Consider the following 22,457-nt stretch of genomic DNA (forward strand, 5'->3'; position numbering starts at 1 on the left):
CAGAACCCTAGTACCTAGTACACAGCCAGCACACACCATGGTAACATTCAATGAATGTTTGTTGAATTATTGGACGGATGGGGTAGACGATTAACACGATATGATTATCAGGGTAACTGCTCTTGTGATATAAGGAGGTTAAATCCTGATCTAAGAGTACAACCCCTCCCAAAAGAAAAGGAAGGAAGGTTAACACATTAGTTAAGAGCGTGGGTTTTGGAATAAAAATCTGGATTTGAATTCTGTCTCTGCTGCTTGCTGTGCCTCAGTATTTAACTACACATATGTGGGCTAAGTCCCATCAATTACATCTGACTCTTTGTGACCCCATGGACAATAGTCCGCCAGGCTCCTCTGTCCATGGGATTCTCCAGGCAAGAATACTACAGTAGATTGCCGTGCCCTCCTTCAGGGGATCTTCCCCACCCAGGCATCAGACCCACATCTCTTACACCTTCTGCATTGACAGGTGGGCTCTTTACCACTAGCACCACCTGGGAAGCCCATACTCAACTACAGCGAATCTCAGTTTCCAAATTTGGACACTAAGACTAGGAATATCTGCCACATGGGTCACTGTGTAGGTTAAGTAAGATAATATACACTTGAAGGAAAACAGAGGAAGTTGTGCTATTTAGTTGGCACTAGAAATTCTGTTAAGATGAGAATTGTGTTTGCTCAGAAGCTCCCCTGACAAGGAGCTTAGGGTAGGAGATGGGGCCACTAGAAGTGAAAGTTGCTCAGTCGTGTCCAGCTCTTTGCAGCCCCATGGAATTCTCTAGGCCAGAATACTGGAGTGGGTAGCCTTTCCCTTCTCAAGGGTATCTTCCCAACCCAGGGATCAAACCCAGGTCTCCCTCATTGCAGGTGGATTCTTTACCAGCTGAGCCACAAGGGAAGCCCAAGAATAATGGGGTGGGTAGCCTATCCCTTCTCCAGCAGATCTTTCCAACCCAGGAATCGAACTGGGGTCTCCCACATTGCAGGCGGATTCTTTACCAACTGAGCTATAGGGGAAGCCCAGGGACCGTGAGAGGTGTTGCTGAAATATCAGCAAGGAAAAGGAAAATGTTTTTCAAATGAAACTGTGTATTTTGGAATAACTTTAGATTTAGAGAAAAATTGTAAAGAGAGTCCAGAGAATCCCCGTACACCCTTCACCCAGTTTCCCCCAATGTTTACATCTTACACAAGACATTTGCCAAAACTGAGAAATTAACACAGTACAGTGCTATTCACTAAACTTTGGATTTTACTCAGATTTCACCAGTTTTCTACTAATGGCCTTTTTCTGTTCCAGGATCCAGTCCAGGCTACCAGATTGCATTTGGAAATTACTTTTCATTCATAGAGGAGAGGAAAATTATGGCAGTTTCAAAGCAAGCCAGGATGGGTTGGGGAGGAGAAAGAGAGAGAGGAATGGGAGTGAGAGATGGAGAAGGAAACAAGAAAAGGGGGGGGAGAGGAGAGAGAGCGAGCTTCTCCAATCGCGCTGTGTGGGCCGCTCGCTTTGAGTCCCTCTGCATCCTACACTCCGACTGTGTGAAGGCTGACATGAGAAGTCACAGCTGTGCAAAGGGAGGAAGTGCCCTGAATTTCAGGTCTGGGACGATCTAGTGCAAAAGGAAGGACAGAGAAGTCTGAAAGCAGATTTGACCTTGGAAGCACACATCTCCAGATGCAGAAATCTGCAGGAGGAGTTCAGATTTCTAGAGGCTGCAGAGTAGGCTGGGTGGGGAGAAACCAGTTTTATCGATATCTCGAGGGACAGGAAGACCCCCTCCCTGTTGGCATCTGCCTGATATGGTAGTAACTCAAAATGCTCATTATTGGTATTATTAATCTAATCCTCACATCCCTTCTTTTTTCATTTTTTAATTTTTGGCCATGCAGCATGTGGGATCTTAGTTCCCCAGGGATCGGACCCATTCCCCCTGTATTGGAAGTATAGAGTCTTTACCACTGGATCGACAGGGAAGTCCCTCAGATCCCTTCTTAAGGAGTGAACCTTAGCTATCAACTCAACCCCTCAAAGCAGACTCTATTAGGTAAGAGTCTGCTCCACTCTATCTCCACTCTTGATTCAGGCTCTTCCACTTAACATCACCTACTAGAGACTTCATGCAGACCACAATGGATTCACCACCAAGAGAGCCCACTTCAAGTGTTGAACCATGTCCAGGTTACTGATAATGACCATGAGGATAACTTGTGGGTCCCCAGGGCCCAGCAACAGTGGGAAGGATGAGCTAGTGATGTGGGTAGGGTAACCAAGAACCATGATAAAAACCACAAAACCTGAACTTTCACAGGAAGATCCTGAGTTCCCCTGCCTTCTTCCTCCTCCTACAAGACATTTTCCCCCTCCCTTCCTGCATCCCAAGGTCTTCCCTGATAGCTCAGTTGGTAAAGAATCCGTCTGCAATGCAGGAGACCCTGGTTCGATTCCTAGGTCGGGAAGATCTGCTGGAGAGGGATAGGCTACCCGCTCCAGTATTCTTGGGCTTCCCTTGTGATTCAGATGGTAAAGAATCCACCTGCAATGCAGGAGACCCTGGTCCAACCCCAGGGTTGGGGAGATCCCCTGAAGAAGTGAAAGGCTACCCACTCCAGTGTTCTGGCCTGGAGAATTCCATGGGCTGTATAGTCCATAGGGTTGCAAAGAGTCGGACACAACTGAGAAACTTTCACTTTCACTTTCCTACATCCCCACTTTGCCCTAGGACCAGGTCCAGGAGTAACCTGAAGAGCTGGCTGACTCTCTTCACTAGAGCGATGCAAGCGAGGGGTAGGCAGAGGACGCTGCCAAAGAGGCCAGTGTCAGAGACTGAATTCCAAGAGCAGGAGCCAAGGGCACCAGCTCTAAATCAGTCATTCTTTTTTCTTTCACTGAATTGATCAGTATCCTGAGTGTCATGTAAGAATATTAATAATCCTCTGCATTCTAAAGTGCTTTTACATCCATTATTCAGAGAAGTATGTAGGGTGTGCCCATTTTACAGATGGAGAATCCATGTCTCAAAAGGGTAAGGGGGGGACTTCCCTGGTGGTCCACTGGTTAAGACTCTGCACTTCCACTGAAGGGGGCTTGGGTTTGAATCCCGGTCAGGGAACTATTAATAGATCCCACACGTGAAAACTAAGAGTTCACATGCTAAAACCAAAATGATCCTGCATGACTCAATGAAGATGGAAGATCTTAAGTGTCACAATTAAGACTCAGCACAGCCAAATAAATAAGAATTTTAAAAAAGACTGCATTTCAAAAAGACTGCATTTCCATTGCAGCCACTGTAAGGGGATGGGCTCAGTCCCTGGCTGGGGAAGTTCTGCATGCCAAATGGTAAGGTCACAAAATTTTTTTAAAAAGTTAAGAGATTGCTCAAAGGCCGCCCAGTTAACCAGAGGATTTGAGACCTTCTAGAAGTTGGTCGCTCCCTCTTGGACCCAGGTGCCCCTGTGAGCTGCCGTCACTGATGATTCCCTGAAAAGAGTGACTTCTAGTCCCTCAGCAGAAAGCAGGAGAGCTCAGAATCAGAACATAGAGACATTCATAGATGTCAACATTTTAGCTTTAACAAATTTATTTGAAAGCACATTTCTCCAAAACAATTTATTCCTAAACAGTTAAAGCAACAAAGTGGTGGGGAGAGACAGTTGTCAAAAAATGAATTGAACAGACAGGATAACAGACAGGTTAAGGGGAATAATTAGAGGCTTTTTTCCTTGTTATTCAACAGCTTCTTTTTCAGGCCTGTCAATCACTGTTTATCACACTTGAACCAAAACAATGATTTTTTTTTTTCCTTCTCTGAGGCCAAGAGGACCTACTGGGGAGATAGTCACTAACACTGAGGCAGAACCAGCATGACATATAGGCTGGAGCTGGGCAGCTTAAAAGTGTTCACAGCAACATGGAAACAAGGAGGCCTATGCCAGTGGGAATGGCCCATGCCAGTCGCCAATAATACACCTGGCAGAAGGGGAAGCAGACATTTTCCAAGCTCCTACTATGGGCTGGCATTCTTCATTAAAACTTCTCAGCAACCCTGCCAGATAGACATTCTTATTCCCACTTCAAAGATAAAAATGCTGAGGCTCAGTGATGTTAAAAAGCACACACACAAAATAAACTGCACAAGGCTAAATCAAGAAAATCCAATGCCAATTAAACTGCATGTCCATTTTTGCAACTTAAGATGAGTGTCAGAATCCCAATAGTAGGCTGTGGGTCAAGCAAGTCCCTGTCCTACTGGGACTCTGGGGACTAAGGCAGAGCAATCAACCTGGTTCCAGATAAGGGATGAGGCAGAGGAAGAGCAACTATTGAACTCAGGGGCTGGGGGCTGGGAAGGGGGCTCACTCTTAGCAAGCTAGGTACCTAACTCAGGTGACAACACAGCCACATGCAAATCCTGCCAAATGAAGCCCTGGACCTTTGCATGGAGCTTAGCTATTGACCCATCTTGGAAGAACTGAGCATAATAGAGGAAGTGAATAGAGTGTTAAGGGAGCACAGAGGGGAAGAATGTGATCCAAGATGAGCAGAGAAGACTCTCTAGAGGAAGGGATAACTGAGTTGAGTGGTAGCCATGTGAAAGTGGAGGAGAGGAAAAGAGAAGAGAATTCCCAGCAGGGAAGACAATAAGCAAAGACACATGCGCCAGTAAGAGCATGAGGGAGGGAGAAAACTATAGCTGGATGTAACCTGAGTGAAAAACTAGAAGGAAGAAATGATCACTCATAGGCAATAGCTTATCACTGTTAACTTCAACGGGATGCTTACCACATGCCTGGTATGTCTAAGATGTTTACATGTATTATCCATTCATTTGTTCCACAGGTATTTATTGAACACGACAAGGGTGGGCTATATGACACGCAGGGCTCAGTACAGGGTGAAAATGTGGGGGCCCTTGTTCTAAAGCAAGAAGATTTTTACTTTCCTCTGTGGCTTCTCTCTCCACTGTCATGGTATCTTTTTCACTTGCTGTTTAATGTTGCATTCTTGAAGCAAAGACGTACTAGCAGCGCAAGCACAGACCATCGCAAGTGCCCCATGCCCCATCCTGATGTAATAAAGTGCGAGCGCGCAGCCATTATAGCGCTGCCGTTATCGCGAGGTTGGAGGTCCCGCTCTGCCAACAGTGAGCTTGGAAGTGGTCCTCTTGGCAGAGAGTGGGGTGAGAGGTGGATCTCAGCCTTCTCTCCTGAGCCCTTCAGGCCCTCTGGTGTCGGGCCAGCAGGTGAACTTCAGGGGCCAGTTACAGGCTAAAGGCTATATCCTGCAGAGATCCAGAGCTCTCACCACAGCTGCCCCTGGGCAGGCACAGGCCTTGAAGTAACAGTGAACCTCTCCCCCATCCCCAGCTCCAAGACATAATGGTAGCAGCAGTAGCGGTCTCCATGGTTTGCCGTCCATGGAGGCCTCAGCAACTGGAGTATATGGACACTGCTATTAAGGCAAAGCTTCAACCAGCTTCAGTCTCTGTACAAGTTTCAAAAATTGATCCAACTTAGATCAACTGTGGCCAAGTGCTAGAGAATCCGCCTGCCAATACAGGAGACTCAGAAGACGTGGGTTCGATCCCTGGGTAGGGAAGATCCCCTGGAGTAGGAAATGGCAGCCCACTCCAGTATTCTTGCCTGGAAAATTCCATGGACAGAGAAGCCTGGCGGGCTATAGTCCATAGGGTCACAAAGAGTTGGACGCAAGTGATGAGCACATGAACTCAAGCACTTAAAGTTCAATATTGCTAGACATTAGACAAGAGGTGGCCAGAGGTCAGAGTTAAATTACAAGGACATTACACATCATCTCTTCTGATCCGCCTCTGTGGTTGGGGCTAGTCTCAAAGAAGGGGAGTTGTTGTGAGCTGGGAATTCACCTGATTGGTATTTGTTTACAACATGTATTCCTATAGATCCCCTACGAATGATTCTCTGCAGTTTAAAAACCTGAGAGCCAGCTGTATCTGGTTATCTGGCTCCCTCAGGGATGACGGCTGGGCAGGATCTGAGAATGGGCTCTGAGGATGTCACCAGCTGAGATCTGCCCCTGCAGCTGGGCCTGGGCACTGCTGGGAGGATCCAGACTGCCTGCTGGACCAACACCCTCAGGCAGGATAACCAGCCCAGGTTTGGATCTCGTTTCCCTTAGCCAGAGCCTAGACCTCAGAGGACAAAAGTTGAGCCTCTTTCTTGTCAGAACAGAGAACAACATTTGTCTTGGTGGAGATTTATAGGAATGTGGTGAACTGACTGTGACCTGACTTCAAAAGACCTGACACCAGGAAGACTGCAACAACTAACCCTGCCCCTCTCTCCCCTTTCTTATAAGAGGGCTTTGCTTTAAGCTTTCAGGGAGTTGGGGGTTTTTTTAAGGCATGAACCGCCCGTCTCCTTGCATGGTTCTGCAATAAACCTTTCTCTGCTCCAAACTCTAACATTTTGATATTGTTTGGTCTCGCTGTGTGTCAGGAACACAGACTTGCATTTGATCACACTGAGCCTTGGGCCATGGGCACATACATGTCTGACTCTGCGACCTTCTCCGTGTCCATGCCAAAATCTCCTCTGGGGCCCAAGGTGGCAGTAGTTGCTGGGTAAGGGAGGAGGAGCAGGTAGGTAAGAAATCATTCCAAAGATGTGAGGAGCAGCAGAGGTGGGATCACATGTGAATTGGGGTTCCAGACTCCAAGAGCATGCTCCATTGTCCCATCAGACCTGACTTATAAAAAACAAAAATAATTTCAAGACTGCAACCACAGAGCACTAAACTCCAGTTGCACAGGCTCTCCCTTCTGAGAGTGGGCCCTGTGAAACCGTACTGGTTTTAGCCTGTGAAGCCGTCCTTGAAGTATTATCATATAGCAGTGTTAGTTGTGAATCGTGTTTGACTCTTTGCAACACCATGGACTGTAGCCCACCAGGTTTCTCTGTCCATAGGATTTTCCAGGTAAGAATATTAGAGTGGATTGCCATTCCCTTCTCCAGAGGATTTTCCCAACCCAGGGATTGAACTCGGGTCTCCTGCATTGCAGGCAGATTCTTTACTGTCTGAGCTACCTATATGTTAGTTCTATTCTTGACTCTAGGATATAGCAGTGGACAGAACAGAATAGATATAAGTTCCACTGTCTTGCAACATACATTCAAGTGTGTGTGTTGCGGGGGGTAGGGGGAGGAAACCAGCAAAATAAATAAAGCAAATAGATGGTATGTTCAATGGTGATAAATACGATGGAGGAAGTGAGGCAGGAAGACGGCATAATGGTGCTGGAGAATGTGCATTTTTTAAAAGGGAAGTTATAAGCTCACGAAGAAGGTAATTTTTGAGCAAAGATTTGAAGGAAGTAAGAGAATAAAGAGCATAGGAAAGAGAACATTCCAAGACAAAAGCGAAAATATAGAGACCTTGAATCAAAAGTATTCTTGGCTTGTTCAAGAAGGCCGTGTGATTAGAATACGACAAATGAGGGGAAGCTGGTAGATGAGGTCAGAAAAGAAACAAAAGACGCAGATCAAGTCAGGCCTTGTAAGCAGTTAGGAAGACTTGGGCTTTGGCTTTGAGTATGATGGGAACCTAGGGAGCATTTTGAGGAGAGAAGTAATATGATCTAATGTATTTTAAAAGGCTCACTCTGGCTGCTATGTGAAGATGAGATGACTGAGTTGACTGAGTTGAGCCTCAAATTTTGAGTTGGTAGCCATACAAGTGAAAGTGGAAGATAAGGACTAGAAAGACGGGGACTTCTGTGTAGTTAAGACTCCACATTTCCAATGTAGGGGAAGTGGGTTCAATCTCTGGTCAGGGAATTAAGACCCCACATGCCTTGCAGACAAAAAATTAAATTAAAAAATAAAGAGGGCTAGAAAGACAGCATGAACCAGGGACTACTGCAATAATCCAAGGGAAAGATGATGGTATCTTGGACCAGAGTGATAGCAGTGAAAAATTATCTGATCCTGGATATATTTTGAAAGGAGAATCAACATTATTGTTGTTATTTAGTTGCTGAGTCCTGTCCAACTCTTGCAACCGCATGTACGATAGCAGGCCAGGCTCCTCTGTCCTCCACTGTCTCCTGGAGTTTGCTCAGATTCATGTCCATTGAGTCAGTGATGTTATCTAATCATCTCATCCTATGCCACCTCCTTCTTTTGCCTTCAATCTTTCCCAGCATCAGGGTCTTTTCCAATGAGTCAACTCTTTGCATCAAGTGACCAAAGCACTGGAGCTTCAGCAACAGTCCTTCCAATGAATATTCAGAGTTGATTTCCTTTAGGATTGATGAATTTTCTCACAAATTAGATAAGGGTAATTTGTGCAAATGAGCAAAAATAAGGACTCAAAATGTACTCCAAGAATTTTGACCAGAGCAATTGAAAGAATGTTGCCATTAATCGAGATGGGGAAGAATATTGATGACGATGATTTTAAGAGAAAACTGGAAGTTCACTTTCAAACAGATTAAGTTAAAGAAGCCTATTAGGCTTCTAAGTAGAGATAACAAGTAGACAGTTCTATATAAGCCTAGAGTTTGAGGACAGTATATGGACTGGAGATATAAATGCAGGAATAGTTAGCATATAAATGGGAAGACTCTTGAGAGTCCCTTGGACTGCGAGGAGATCCAACCAGTCCATTCTAAAGGAGATCAGTCCCGGGTGTTCTTTGGAAGGAATGATGCTAAAGCTGAAATTCCACTACTTTGGCCCCCTCATGTGAAGAGTTGACTCATTGGAAAAGACTCTGATGCTGGGAGGGATTGGGGGCAGGAGAAGGGGATGACAGGAGATGAGATGGCTGGATGGCATCATCACTGACTCGATGGACGTGAGTCTGAGTGAACTCTGGGAGTTGGTGATGGACAGACAGGCCTGGCGTGCTGCAATTCATGGGGTCGCAAAGAGTCGGACATGACTGAGCGACTGAACTGAACTGAACTGAAATGATATCTTAACATAATGAAATTAGATGGGACCTCCAAGGGAGCTGAGTGTATGTAGAGAGATGAGGTTTAAAGACAGCTCTGAGGCACAACAACTTAAAAGTTTAGGAGGAATTATCAGCAAAGGAGACTGAGAAAGGATGGCCAATGAGATGAGAAGAAAACTGGGAGAGTGTGGTGTCCTCAAAGCCAGGGGAAGAAAGTGTTCCAAGAAGGAGAGCCTGATCCTCAGTGTTAGAGGCTGCTGACAGACCAATAGGAGGAATAAGAACTGGATTATTGACATAGAGTTGGATTTATTGACATAGAGTTCAGTAGTGACTTCAACAAGAGTAGATTCAGTGCTGTGGTTGGGGGTGAAATCATGAGTAGAGAAGGTTCAGAAGGAAAATGAACCAACTCAGTATTTTGAAAATTAATAAATAAAAGGGGGAAATCTAATATTTATCCTCTTTTTTCTCAGGTAACCAAATCATTGTTGAAGAGGAGTTTCATTTTATAGAAATATTCAGCTAGCATGTAAGGAAGGAATGGTAGAATATTATCATTTTGCAGCTCCTGATGAGTGAATGGATCTCGACAATGCTCGCCATTAGCTTTATGAAAAGATGTTTTCCTGAATAAAAAGGAACCTGAATCTGATTAAGCCTCTAGATCTAACATCAACTTGTAAAAACTACAGGGAGAGAGGAACCCACTTGGCAACACCATAGCGAAGCAATCAGAAAACTCCAGGCAATGGGAAAATCTCCAGGAAAAATGGTTCATTTCATCAACAACAACAACAAAATCACAAAAATGGGGGGTGGGGGGGCGGAAAGGGGGGAAACTTATAGATTCGGAAAGAGAGTTAAAGTTTAAAAAATTAGTGACTGACCCTTATTTAGATCTTAATTCAAACAAACTGGAGGGAAAGAATGACATTGGAAATAATTGAAATTTTTAACATTGGTTGGATATCTGATTATATTAAAAATGACTGTTGGGACTTTCCTGGCAGTCTAGTGGTTAAGACTGTACTTCAATGCAGGGGATGTGAGTTCTATCCCTGGTTGGGGAACTAAGATCCCATATGTTGCATAGCACAGTCAAAAGCTGAGAGAAAAAAAAAAAAGACTGTTAACTTCATTAGATTTGATGTAGTATTAAAGTTTGGGTAAGGCATTTTTGTTTCTTAGAGGCATGTGTTGAAATATCTACAAACAAAATATGCCTGGATTTGCTGCAAAATAACCCATGAAAAGAGATGTAAAAGAAAATGACACTTGACCAAAAATTAATAATTATTGAAAATTAGGTGATAGGTACATGAAAGTGAAAGTGAAGTCGCTCAGTAGTGTCCGACTCTTTGCAACCCCATGGACGGTAGCCTACCAGGCTCCGCCGTCCACGGGATTTTCCAGGCAAGAATACTGGAGTGGGCTGCCATTTCTTTCTCCAGGAGATCTTCCCAAACCAGGGATCGAACCCGGGTCTCCTGCACTGCAGACAGACGCTTTACCATCTGAGCCACCAGGGAAGCCCTTGGGAATATATTAAATAATTTTCATTCCTGTGTATGTCTGAAATTTTTTACTACAAAAAGTTTTTTAAAAACAGAAAAGATAAAGAAAAGAAACTAGTTACAGTAAGTACAGATAATTCTTTCAAGGAGTTTTGCCTTAAAGGGAACAAGAAAAATAAGCCAATGGCCAATACTATTTTATTTGATCCTCAATAATGATTTTTTTTTTAAGTAGGTGGCATGATTATCAACCCTACTTTGCAGATACAGAAACTAAGGTATAAGAAACTAAGAAGGTTAAGTAACTTGTATAGGGATACACAATAAATGTCAGAACTAGAATTCGAACCCAAGTAGTTAGGGTCCACAGCTCTCTTAACCACTATGCTCACTATACTAAATGCAGGGGGAGAAACAGTCAGACTCATTTTACTTCAGACTACTTTCACAGATGAGTGGCAGACAAAATCGGAGGCAAGGAAACAAGTTCAGAGGCTGCTACAAAAGCCTAGGCAGGAGATTTTGATGACCTGAACTAGAACAGTGGTAGTAGAAATGGGAGAGTAGCAAAGAGTAGCTACTGTTTTGCTAGACATGGAGAAACAACAAAAACAACTGGTAGATTCTGGTGCGGTCTGTAGATGTTTGCAAGACAGGCATAAACATGAATCACAGATTTGCAGCTTTGTTAACTAAAATAGGTGGGACAGAGAAGACAAGAGGAAAAGTAGGATAAGGTGAGACATTAGTTCATTTGGGGTATATTAAATGCTCCAGTTCTCTCCATAGGGGGAAGGATATCAGAATTGAGACCATCTCCATTTTTTGGCAGAGTTGTTCTTACCAATGCTCCTGCTGCTGCTAAGTTGCTTCAGTTGTGTCCAACTCTGTGCGACCCCATAGACGGCAGCCCACCAGATTCCCCCATCGCTGGGATTCTCCAGGCAAGAACACTGGAGTGTGTTGCCATTTCCTTCTCCAATGCATGAGAGTGAAAAGTGAAAGTGAAGTTGCTCAGTCGTGTCCAACTCTTAGCGACCCCATGGACTGCAGCCCACCAGGCTCCTCCGTCCATGGGATTTTCCAGGCAAGAGTACTGGAGTAGGGTGCCATGGCCTTCTCCGGTTCTTGCCAATAAACCTCTTATTAGTAACTACAAGTGATGGATTTCTGGTTGAGGAAGAAAACAAGTATTTAGTTCAGTTCAGTTCAGTTCAGTTCAGTCGCTCAGTCGTGTACAACTCTACAACCCCATGAATTGCAGCATGCCATGCCTCCCTGTCCATCACCAACTCCCAGAGTTCACTCAGACTCACGTCCATCGGGTCAGTGATGCCATCCAGCTATCTCATCCTCTGTCCTCCCCTTCTCCTCCTGCCCCCAATCCCTCCCAGCATCAGAGTCTTTTCCAATGAGTCAACTCTTCGCATGAGGTGGCCAAAGTACTGGAGTTGCAGCTTCAGCATCATTCCTTCCAAAGAAACCTCAGGGCCGATCTGCTTCAGAATGGACTGGTTGGATCTCCTTGCAGTCCAAGGGACTCTCAAGAGTCTTCTCCAGCACCACAGTTCAAAAGCATCAATTCTTTGGCGCTCAGCTTTCTTCACAGTCCATCCATACTTGACTACTGGAAAAACCATTGCCTTGACTAGATGGGCCTTTGTTGGCAAAGTAATGTCTCTGCTTTTAAATATGCTGTCTAGGTTGGTCATTTTTCACCAAATGTTCCTATCCTTCAGAAGAGGCAATGGAGTTAACATTTTGCCTTCAGGTTCTGGCTTGAGTATCTGACACCTGAGTTTGATTGGCAATCGTGGTGAAGAAACCACCTGCCAACACAGGAGACATAAGAGACTCAGGTTTGATCCCTGTGTCAGGATGATCCCTTGCAGGAGAGCATGTCAACCCACTCCACTATTCTTACCTGGAGAATACCATAGACAGAGGGCCTGGAGGGCTACAGTCCATAGTGTTGCAAAGAGTCAGACAGGACTGAAGTGACTTAGCACATCCATCCAAATAGGCATGATTCTACCCAGATTCTTAACTTCAGCCCTAGGTAAATTTCATGTGGCCAAGGAATACATGTTTTAAAGACAATTTCATATACAGAGGCTGCATTTCAAAGAAAGGGACACACCACCTGATACCTATGTGACACTGGGTAAATTTACTCGGCCTTTCTGAATCTTGGTTTCCCCAACTGAAAATGAGAGTAATGATTTTTGTCTCTTAAAATTAAGATGAGTCATTGGAAGTAAAGAACCTAGCAAAGGCATTTGGATGCTCAATAAATGTCGCTTTCATTACCATTCCCCTTTGTGAAGTTCTGAGGTTGTGATATCCCCATGCTCTTGGTGGTATTTATGTGTCATTATCTATGTCTAGGAAGAGCAATGGCATCAGGCCTTGACAGTCTTATCTGACGCAAGTGCATCCCATCCTGATTTAAGAATACCTCTACCCCCATTTGGAATGCATAAATTCACTAGGTAAGGCTCTTCTAGGATTGTAAGAATGACTCACACTGCTTCTGCCTGTTGTTCCACAATGGGTTGGTTCCCTGCTGGGGGTATCAGCACCGAGTGCGTGGACAGCTCCTTCCCTGACTTCCTTACTCTTAATTCTGGAACCTCCCTCTACCCGCGGTTCTGATCAAGGTTTCCTTGCCTTTCTTGCTCTTCTTACCACAGCTTTCTTTAACCACTTGAGTCAGAGTCCATAGATACGGCATTTAGCAAATCTTCAAAATTTTAGGAAATCTTGCACTGTTATCTATGGAGACTGATTCTGATATATAAGCTTATGCTTTGAAAAGAGTGTAACTTTAAAGTTTTTTACTAGTGGTCCCCTACTGGATTGAACGGAGAAGGCAATGGCACCCCACTCCAGTACTCTTGCCTGGAAAATCCCATGGATGGAGGAGCCTGGTAGGCTGCAATCCATGGGGTCACTAGGAGTCGGACACAACTGAGCAACTTCACTTTCACTTTTCACTTCCATGCATTGGAGAAGGAAATGGCAACCCACTCCAGTATTCTTGCCTGGAGAATCCCAGGGACGGAGGAGCCTGGTGGGCTGCCGTCTATGGGGTCGCACAGAGTCAGACACGACTGAGCGACCTAGCAGCAGTAGCAGCAGCAACTGGATTGAAATCAATGCCTTGTATCATTTGATTCTCTCTGTCTTTGTTTTTCATGTCTTGGGAAAATGCTTGTGTAGCTGCCTTCAGTTCAGTTCATTTCAGTCACTCAGTTGTGTCTGACTCTTTGCGACCCCATGAACCACAACACGGCAGGGCTCCCAACTCCATCACCAACTCCTGGAGTCCACCCAAACCCATGTAGCTGCCTTAGCTTTTCACAAATTACTAAGGAGTTAAGGGTGCATTCAGGGGGTCTCGATCTTCTGGACTCATACTGAGATTATATAGCTTAAGAGTATAAGCTTAAGAGAGCATATAGCTTCTTTTTCTTTTTCCCTAGAGAGAGGCATGGACTACAGAAGTAAGAGAAGAGTAACTGTTGCTATAGGAGATAGTTTTTGTTTTGTTTTAAGAAAATTGAACTGAACCATATGTATGTTAACAACTAGAGTAGATTCCTAAACATTGACTATAAAGTCAAAACATTAAAACCTGAATGTTATCTTCAGGCCTCCTTAAACTGGGGTCTTAAATCTCTTTACCTGAGTACTGGGCTAACATCAGCACTCTTGTATTGGGGTGCCTGGAAAAAGAGTCCTCCCAATTAGGACTCTCTAGGAGTAATCAATTGATACCACTTCTGGAAAGTGCATCCGTGTTTACTGTATAACTACTGTAACTACTCAGTCAGATATTTTACACATGTCATCTCATCAAGTCCTCTCAGCAGCCCTGGGAGGCAGCATTCATATCCCCTTTACAGATACAGTCAGTCAGTCAGTTCAGTAGCTCAGTTGTGTCCGACTCTTTGTGACCCCATGAATCCCAGCATGCCAGGCCTCCCTGTCCATCACCACCTCCCGGAGTCCACCCAAACCCATGTCCATTGAGTTGGTGATGCCATCCAACCATCTCATCCTCTGTCGTCCCCTTCTCCTCCTGCCCTCAATCTTTCCCAGCATCAGGGTCTTTTCCAGTGAGTCAGCTCTTCGCGTAAGGTGGCCAAAGTATTGGAGTTTCAGCTTCAACATCAGTCCTTCCAATAAACACCCAGGACTGATCTCCATTAGGATGGACTGGTTGGATCTCCTTGAAGTCCAAGGGACTCTCAAGAGTTCTCCAACACCAGAGTTCAAAAGCATCAATTCTTCTGCACTCAGCCTTCTTCACAGTCCAACTCTCCCATCCATACATGACCACAGGAAAAATCTATAACCTTGACAGATACAAATGGAAGCTAAAACTTGAGAAGAGGTTATAACTTACTCAAGACCACTCAAGGGATAGCAAGTTTTAACAGTCATCTATCTGTGGCCTCCGGTACTCCAATAAGGCAAATGGTTCTGATGGTATAATAGGGGCTGACTGTGGGACACAGGGTTGCTAGTTCCAGGATAAAAGTTCAGAGGTAGTCTTCACATTCATGAGCCAGTGCTTCTCAAAGTTTGTCCTAAAAAGCACAAGCTGATGCTAAAACAGCTGCATCAGAATCATTGGTGGGCATGTTAAGAATGCAAATACATAGACCTTGTTCCCAAATATTCTAATTCAGTAGGTATAGAACACAGCCAAGGAATCTAAATTTTTAAAGATTTCTAGGGGATTCTCGTGCACTGACAGATCTGGGAACCACTGCTCTTGGCAACCTTTATTCCCTCTTCTGCTTGTAGTTATAAAATAATCCTCAGGAATTCAGAGCCAAGGCACGATTCTGAAGGAGGAACTACAGTCCCCATGGAAATGATCACACACAGCACTTGGAAATTGGTTAGGGGAGTCGGACACGACTGAAGTGACTTAGCAGCAGCAGCAGCAGTGGTTCTCAATCAGAAAATGTGTGTCAATACCAGGAACACTTTCTCAACACCAACACACTCGCTTCAGTTGAGAACTACTGCATATTTGATGAGCCTAGAAATAAACTTGTTGGAGGTAAGAGATAACTGTTTCCTCAGGGCTTAACGTAACCTCCTCAGGACTAGAGCAGAGCAGCCACTACATTCTCCACCATCTGGTGTATCTTCTAGGAGCGTTTCTAATTTCTCTCCAGGGAACTTCCCATGTGTTCCCCCACTACAACTTAAGGGGTTTGCACTTAAGTGGAGGTTCTTCCTGGGCTTTTCTAGATAGGGGGCTGATGCTTCCTCCTTTTGGTTTTAAGTGTCCTCGGACTTGTTGGCTGCACACTGAAGGAGGTCTAAGCTCAACTGGGTAAAAACAGCAGGCACATCCATGTCCTGTGAGAGTAGTGAGGACCAAGGTGAACTGTCTAAAGGAAGATGCTTCTTCTTAATTACAATCAATTCTTGTCATACAGAACTTCTGGGTTTTTGTTTTTTTTTAACATCAGGAATCAGGATTCCTAAATATTGGTTCAAATTAAAACTTTAAAATATCAATTGGACCAAACAAAAGATTTCTGGAGACTTCCCCGGTGGTCCAGTGGTTAAGAATTCATCTTGCAATGCAGAGGGCACAGGTTCAATCCCTGGTCAGAAACTAAGATTCCACATGCCTCGGAACAATTAAGCCCAGGCACTTCAGCTACTGAGCCCACGCGCCGTAACTAAAGAGTCCGTGCGCCGCAAGAAAAGATCCCAAGCGATGCAACTGAGATGTGGCAAATAAATAAATTTTAAACAATACTTAAAAAAAAAAAAAGATTTCTGTAGGCCACATCTGGCCAGATTACAAACTAAACCCAGCAGAAAATAATCCCTTCCTGATTTTTGGCTGACTTGAGAGCAGACGGTGATACCTGTCCATATCTGTCAAAGGAATCAATTTTATTTTGGAAACTGCAGTTCTAAAGCACTCAGTTACCCCATGCTGGCCACCTGTCAAGGTGAAGCTATGAAGGTGGCCTTCGGTTTTAAGGAGAAAGATTGAGGGAGAAGGGCTGGAACAGAGATTGTCACCAGACATGTTCTGGTTGATTGTGCTATAGCATCCTTGGAGTTTGTATGGTTTTTCTTTCCCTTTTAAAATTGAAATACAGTTGATTTACAATGTTGTGTTAGTTCCAGGAGTGCAGCAAAGTGAATCAATTGCACACATCCATGTATCCACTTTTTTAAAGATTATTTTCCCATATAGGTCATTATAGATTACTGAGTGGGGTTCCTTGTGCTATACAGTACATCCTTGTTTATCTGTTTTGTCTACAGTACTGTGTATGTTCCCCTTCATGGATCACAGCCTTGTCACGGAGAAGGGGCTCATGTAACTCACTGAAGGTATGAGGCATACTTCGCGGGGCCATCCAAGATGGACGGGTCATATGAAGAGCTCTCACAAAATGTGGCCCACTGGAGGAAGAAATAGCAACCCACTCCCTTATTCTTGCCTAGAGAATCCCATGGCTGGTATGAAAGGCAAAAAGATATGATACCAGAAGATGAGTCCCCCAGGTGGGGGGCCAATTTATCCCTCCCTCTACTCAAAGGAGCTTATTGATATGCTGATAGGCAAAATTCCACTGCTAAAAACCACTCATAAATTACTATTGTCTATTCCAAAAGATCAAGTGGGCAACTCAACGCTGTTAGAATGCCAGCAGTTACACTGGCTTCTTGTCTTCCTGCATATCCTCCAAATCTCCCATGGAAAAGAATCATCTCCACTCCAGTGAGTACCACCCTCTGCAATTGGAACAACCCAAAGTGGTCTTTGCATTCTGCTTATCTCACTAATCTCAATTCCAAGGGAGTTGGGGGTATTTGACCACTTGTATAGGAGATTCATATTGAAAAGCAGAGACATTATTTTGCCAATAAAGATCTGTCTAGTCAAGGCTATGGTTTTTCCAGTGGTCATATATGGATGTGAGAGTTGGACTGTGAAGAAGGCTGAGTGCTGAAGAATTGATGCTTTTGAACTGTGGTGTTGGAGAAGACTCTTGAGAGTCCCTTGGACTGCAAGGAGATCCAGCCAGTCCATTCTGAAGGAGATCAGCCCTGAGATTTCTTTGGAAGGAATGATGCTGAAGCTGCAACTCCAGTACTTTGGCCACCTTATGCGAAGAGTTGACTCATTGGAAAAGACTCTGATGCTGGGAGGGATTGGGGGCAGGAGGAGAAGGAGACGACAGAGGATGAGATGGCTGGATGGCATCACTGACCCGATGGACGTGAGTCTGAGTGAACTCCGGGAGTTGATGATAGACAGGGAGGCCTGGCGTGCTGCTGCGATTCATGGGGTCACAAAGAGTCGGACACGACAGCGACTGAACTGAACTGAAAGGAGATTCAACCTGTCTTTTTATTCTCTACCACCACAAGACAACCTGTCTTTTTTCTGCACCACAAGTGTGACTGCGCTCTCATTCTCCTTCCTTCACTTTCTAAAACCGTTTAGTCAGTCTTTCCTGATGCAAAGAAATAATTATAGGGGGTTAGGAGGAAATCAGTCATCAAGGGACAGATATTCTTTTTGCCTTGCAGCTCTCACTTCCTCCAGTCCTCATCTTTACCACTTTCTGGTGGGTGAGAACTCTGCTGGGTAAATGCCTTTCCTGAGAAAGAAAGCCTCAACTAGGTGGGTGGTTCTGAAACAAAAATAGTGGCAAAGACCTGGCTGATGGAGAAGTATCCAAGGAAGTTTTGGGGGATGGCCCTGTATTTTCATAAGCAGCTGGGCTCCAGATTCATAGATTAAAGCCTCAGTTCCTTTTTTTAAAAAAATATTAATTTGGCTCCATTGGGTCTTTGTTGCAGCACACACAATTTTTGTTGTGGCGCATGGACTCTCTAGTTGTGGAGCGTGGGCTCTGGAGCCCATGGGCTCAATTGCTTTGAAGCATGTGGAATCCCAGTTTTCTGACCAGGGATTGACACTCTGTCCCCTACATTGCAAGGTGGATTCTTAACCACTGGACCACTAGGGTCCCAAAAGGCATAGTTCCTTTGACACAAGAATCTGTGTGTTTCAAGTTTCCAGCCACAGTCAGTGGCTCACTTGAGGTATATGAAAGTTCTCACAAGTATTTTGGAGGAGGATGAAGATTTTCAGAATCTCCTCTGCAGTTTATCCAAAATGCTCATACTTGTCCTCTCCAGCCACTCCAACCCTCTAGTTTATCAGAGTTGGCAGTGGAGTAAGGAGTCAACCATGCACAGTTCAGAAAAATTCCCTAGGTGATTTTTATTCTCGACTCTTTTCTCTCCCATGGTGCCCTCACCTCTAGACCTAATTGAGAACCATTGAACTGAGAATTGCCCAGCCCCTTGGGTTACTTTGGGAGTATTGTGGATACATGAAGTCTATAGATGAGGTGCCTGTTAACACACACATAACTTGAACCTTAAATAAGACAATGATGGGATTAGACATATGCATAGTTACCTGAAGGAGAAGGGTGACTCCACTGTGTAGTTGAAGGTATTAACCATCCTAAGTGAATGAAGTGAAGGTCGCTCAGTCATGTCCAGCTCTTTGCTACCCCATGGTCTATACAGTCCATGGAATTCTCTAGGCCAGAATACTAGAGCCGTTAGCCTTTCCCTTCTCCAGGGAATCTTCCCAACCCAAGGAGCAAACCCAGGTCTCCCACATGGCAGGCGGATTCTTTACCAGCTGAGCCACAAGGGAAGCCCAGTCCTAAAGAATGTGTCAGATTGAATGGGGAGGTTGTGCAGAGGAAAGAGAAATTGTCAATCAAGATAACATAGATGAAAGAAAGTTGCTGAAGTAAGGATTGGTAGTGCCCATCGCCAAGGGAGCCTCAACAATCAGACCTGGTCCATCATGGGCTATTGATAAAAGCATCTCTGTCATGAGAAGGAAGAATCAGGCCACCTAAGTCACCGTCAGCTATTAGCCCTTGCCCAGTGACTCAGTGGGTAAAGAATCTGCCAGCAGTGCAGGAGCTGCAGGAGACGTGGTTTCGATCCCTGGGTCAGGAAAATCCCCGGGAGGTGGAAATGGCAACCCATTCCAGTATTCTTGCTGGGAAAATCCCATGGGCAGAGGAGCCTGGTGGGCTACAGTCCTTGGGGTTGCAAAGAGTCGGACACAGCTGAGTACACACAACAGCAACAGTCTATTACCCCCAGAGCTAATTCTTTGCTCTTTCAAGTGATTGTCTGAGCTCCTGTTTTATAGGTTGAGAAAGTTCTGGTCTGTATTTCTAGTCCTTGAGACAGTGGTTTTCATGGTAAATGGCTTTTGATTAAACACAGTGTGACATTCCATGACACTTGATTGTAAGGTCCTGCCTGATATGTCTCAAACTGACTTTTCAACCAACAGTGACATAATAGCCCTTTTAAACGGACGATTCTTTTTTAAAAATGTGAAATTCATATAGCATAAAATGAACCATTTTGAACTGAACAATTAAGTGGCACGTAGCACACTCATAATGTTATACAACTACAGTCTCTACCTTCTAAAACATTTTATCACCCCCTGTACCATTAAACAATTGTTCCCCACTCTCCCTTCCCCCCGCCCCTGGCAACTCCCAATACTCATTCAGTGTCTATGCATTGACCTATTCTGAAAATTGCATATAAACAGAATTATACAATATATGAACTTTTGGGTCTGGCTTCTATCCTTTAGCATGGTTTCAACGTTTATTTACATTGTACCATGGATTGGTACTTCATCTCTTTCTCTGGCTGAATGCTATTACCTTGCATATACATACCACAGTTGGTTTATCCATTCACCCACTGATGGACATTTGGGTTCTTTTCCACTTTCTGGTCATTGTGAATAGCACTGCTATGAACATGCATGTTATATGAAAACACACATGTTAAGGAAAAACAAAGAATTCAGTTTGGATAAGTTGAGTTTGAGTTGTCTATTAGATATGGGTAGTAGTTATCACGTTTTGTCATTACCTATTTACTTCTTTATGTCTTTATTAGCTGCTACATCAGTTAACAATGAACAGTAGACAGTAAACTTGACAACATCAAGAACCAAATCTTTCTGGTTCAGTGTTGTATCCCCAACACCTAACATGAAACTTGGCACTTAGTAGATCATCAAGTATATTTCAATAAATAAGTCAAAATGCAGTCAGGTCCAGCTCATCTTTTCTATGTACTCGGTTTGTAACACTACTTTCAGATGCACATTTTTATTATACTTTACTGCAGTTCAGTTCAGTTCAGTCGCTCAGTTGTGTCCGACTCTTTGCGACCCCATGAATCGCAGCACGCCAGGCCTCCCTGTCCATCACCAACTCCCGGAGTTTACTCAGACTCACGTCCATTGAGTCAGTGATGCCATCCAGCCATCTCATCCTCTGTCGTCCCCTTCTCCTCCTGCCCCCAATCCTTCCCAGCATCAGAGTCTTTTCCAATGAGTCAACTCTTTGCATCAAGTGGCCAAAGTACTGGAGCTTCAGCTTTAACATCATTCCTTCCAAAGAAATCCCAGGGCTGATCTGTTTCAGAATGGACTGGTTGGATCTTGCAGTCCAAAGGACTCTCAAGAGTCTTCTCCAACACCACAGTTCAAAAGCATCAATTCTTTGGTGCTAAGCTTTCTTCACAGTCCAACTCTCACATCCATACATGACCACTGGAAAAACCAGAGCCTTGACTAGATGGACCTTTGTTGGCAAAGTAATGTCTCTGTTTTTGAATATACTATCTAGGTTGGTCATAACTTTTCTTCCAAGGAGTAAGCGTCTTTTAATTTCATGGCTGCAGTCACCATCTGCAGTGATTTTGGAGCCCCCCAAAATAAAGTCTGACACTGTTTCCACTGTTTCCCCATCTATTTCCCATGAAGTGATGGGACTGGATGCCATGATCTTTGTTTTCTGAATGTTGAGCTTTAAGCCAACTTTGTCACTCTCCTCTTTCACTTTCATCAAGAGGCTTTTTAGTTCCTCTTCACTTTCTGCCATAAGGGTGGTGTCATCTGCATATCTGAGGTTATTGATATTTCTCCCGGCAATCTTGATTCCAGCCTGTGCTTCTTCCAACCCAGCGTTTCTCATGATGTACTCTGCATTTAAGTTAAATAAACAGGGTGACAATATACAGCCTTGACGTACTCCTTTACCTATTTGAACCAGTCTGTTGTTTCATGTCCAGTTCTAACTGTTGCTTCCTGACCTGCATATAGGTTTCTCAAGAGGCAGGTCAGGTGGTCTGGTATTCCCATCTCTTTCAGAATTTTCCACAGTTTATTGTGATCCACACGATCAAAGGCTTTGGCATAGTCAATAAAGCAGAAATAGATGTTTTTCTGGAACTCTCTTGCTTTTTCCATGATCCAGCAGATGTTGGCAATTTGATCTCTGGTTCCTCTGCCTTTTCTAAAACCAGCTTGAACATCTGGAAGTTCATGGTTCACGTATTGCTAAAGCCTGGCTTGGAGAATTTTGAGCATGACTTTACTAGCATGTGAGATGAGTGCAATTGTGTGGCAGTTTCAGCATTCTTGGCATTGCCTTTCTTTGGGATTGGAATGAAAACTGACCTTTTCCAGTCCTGTGGCCTCTGCTGAGATTTCCAAATTTGCTGGCATATTGAGTGCAGCACTTTCACAGCATCATCTTTCAGGATTTGAAATAGCTCAAGTGGAATGCCATCACCTCCACTAGCTTTGTTCATAGTGATGATTTCTAAGGCCCACTTGACTTCACATTCCAGGATGTCTGTCTCTAGGTGAGTGATCACACCATCGTGATTATCCAGGTCGTGAAGATCTTTTTTGTACAGTTCTTCTGTGTATTCTTGCCACCTCTTCTTAATATCTTCTGCTTCTGTTAGGTCCATACCATTTCTGTCCTTTATCAAGCCCATCTTTGCATGAAATGTTCCCTTGGCATCTCTATACTTTACTTACCACTGTATTTCTAGCACTTTTTCTATTCCTGTAAGAA

This window comes from Capricornis sumatraensis, chromosome 8, assembly GCF_032405125.1.
Source record: "Capricornis sumatraensis isolate serow.1 chromosome 8, serow.2, whole genome shotgun sequence".
NCBI classification, from domain to species: domain Eukaryota; kingdom Metazoa; phylum Chordata; class Mammalia; order Artiodactyla; family Bovidae; genus Capricornis; species Capricornis sumatraensis.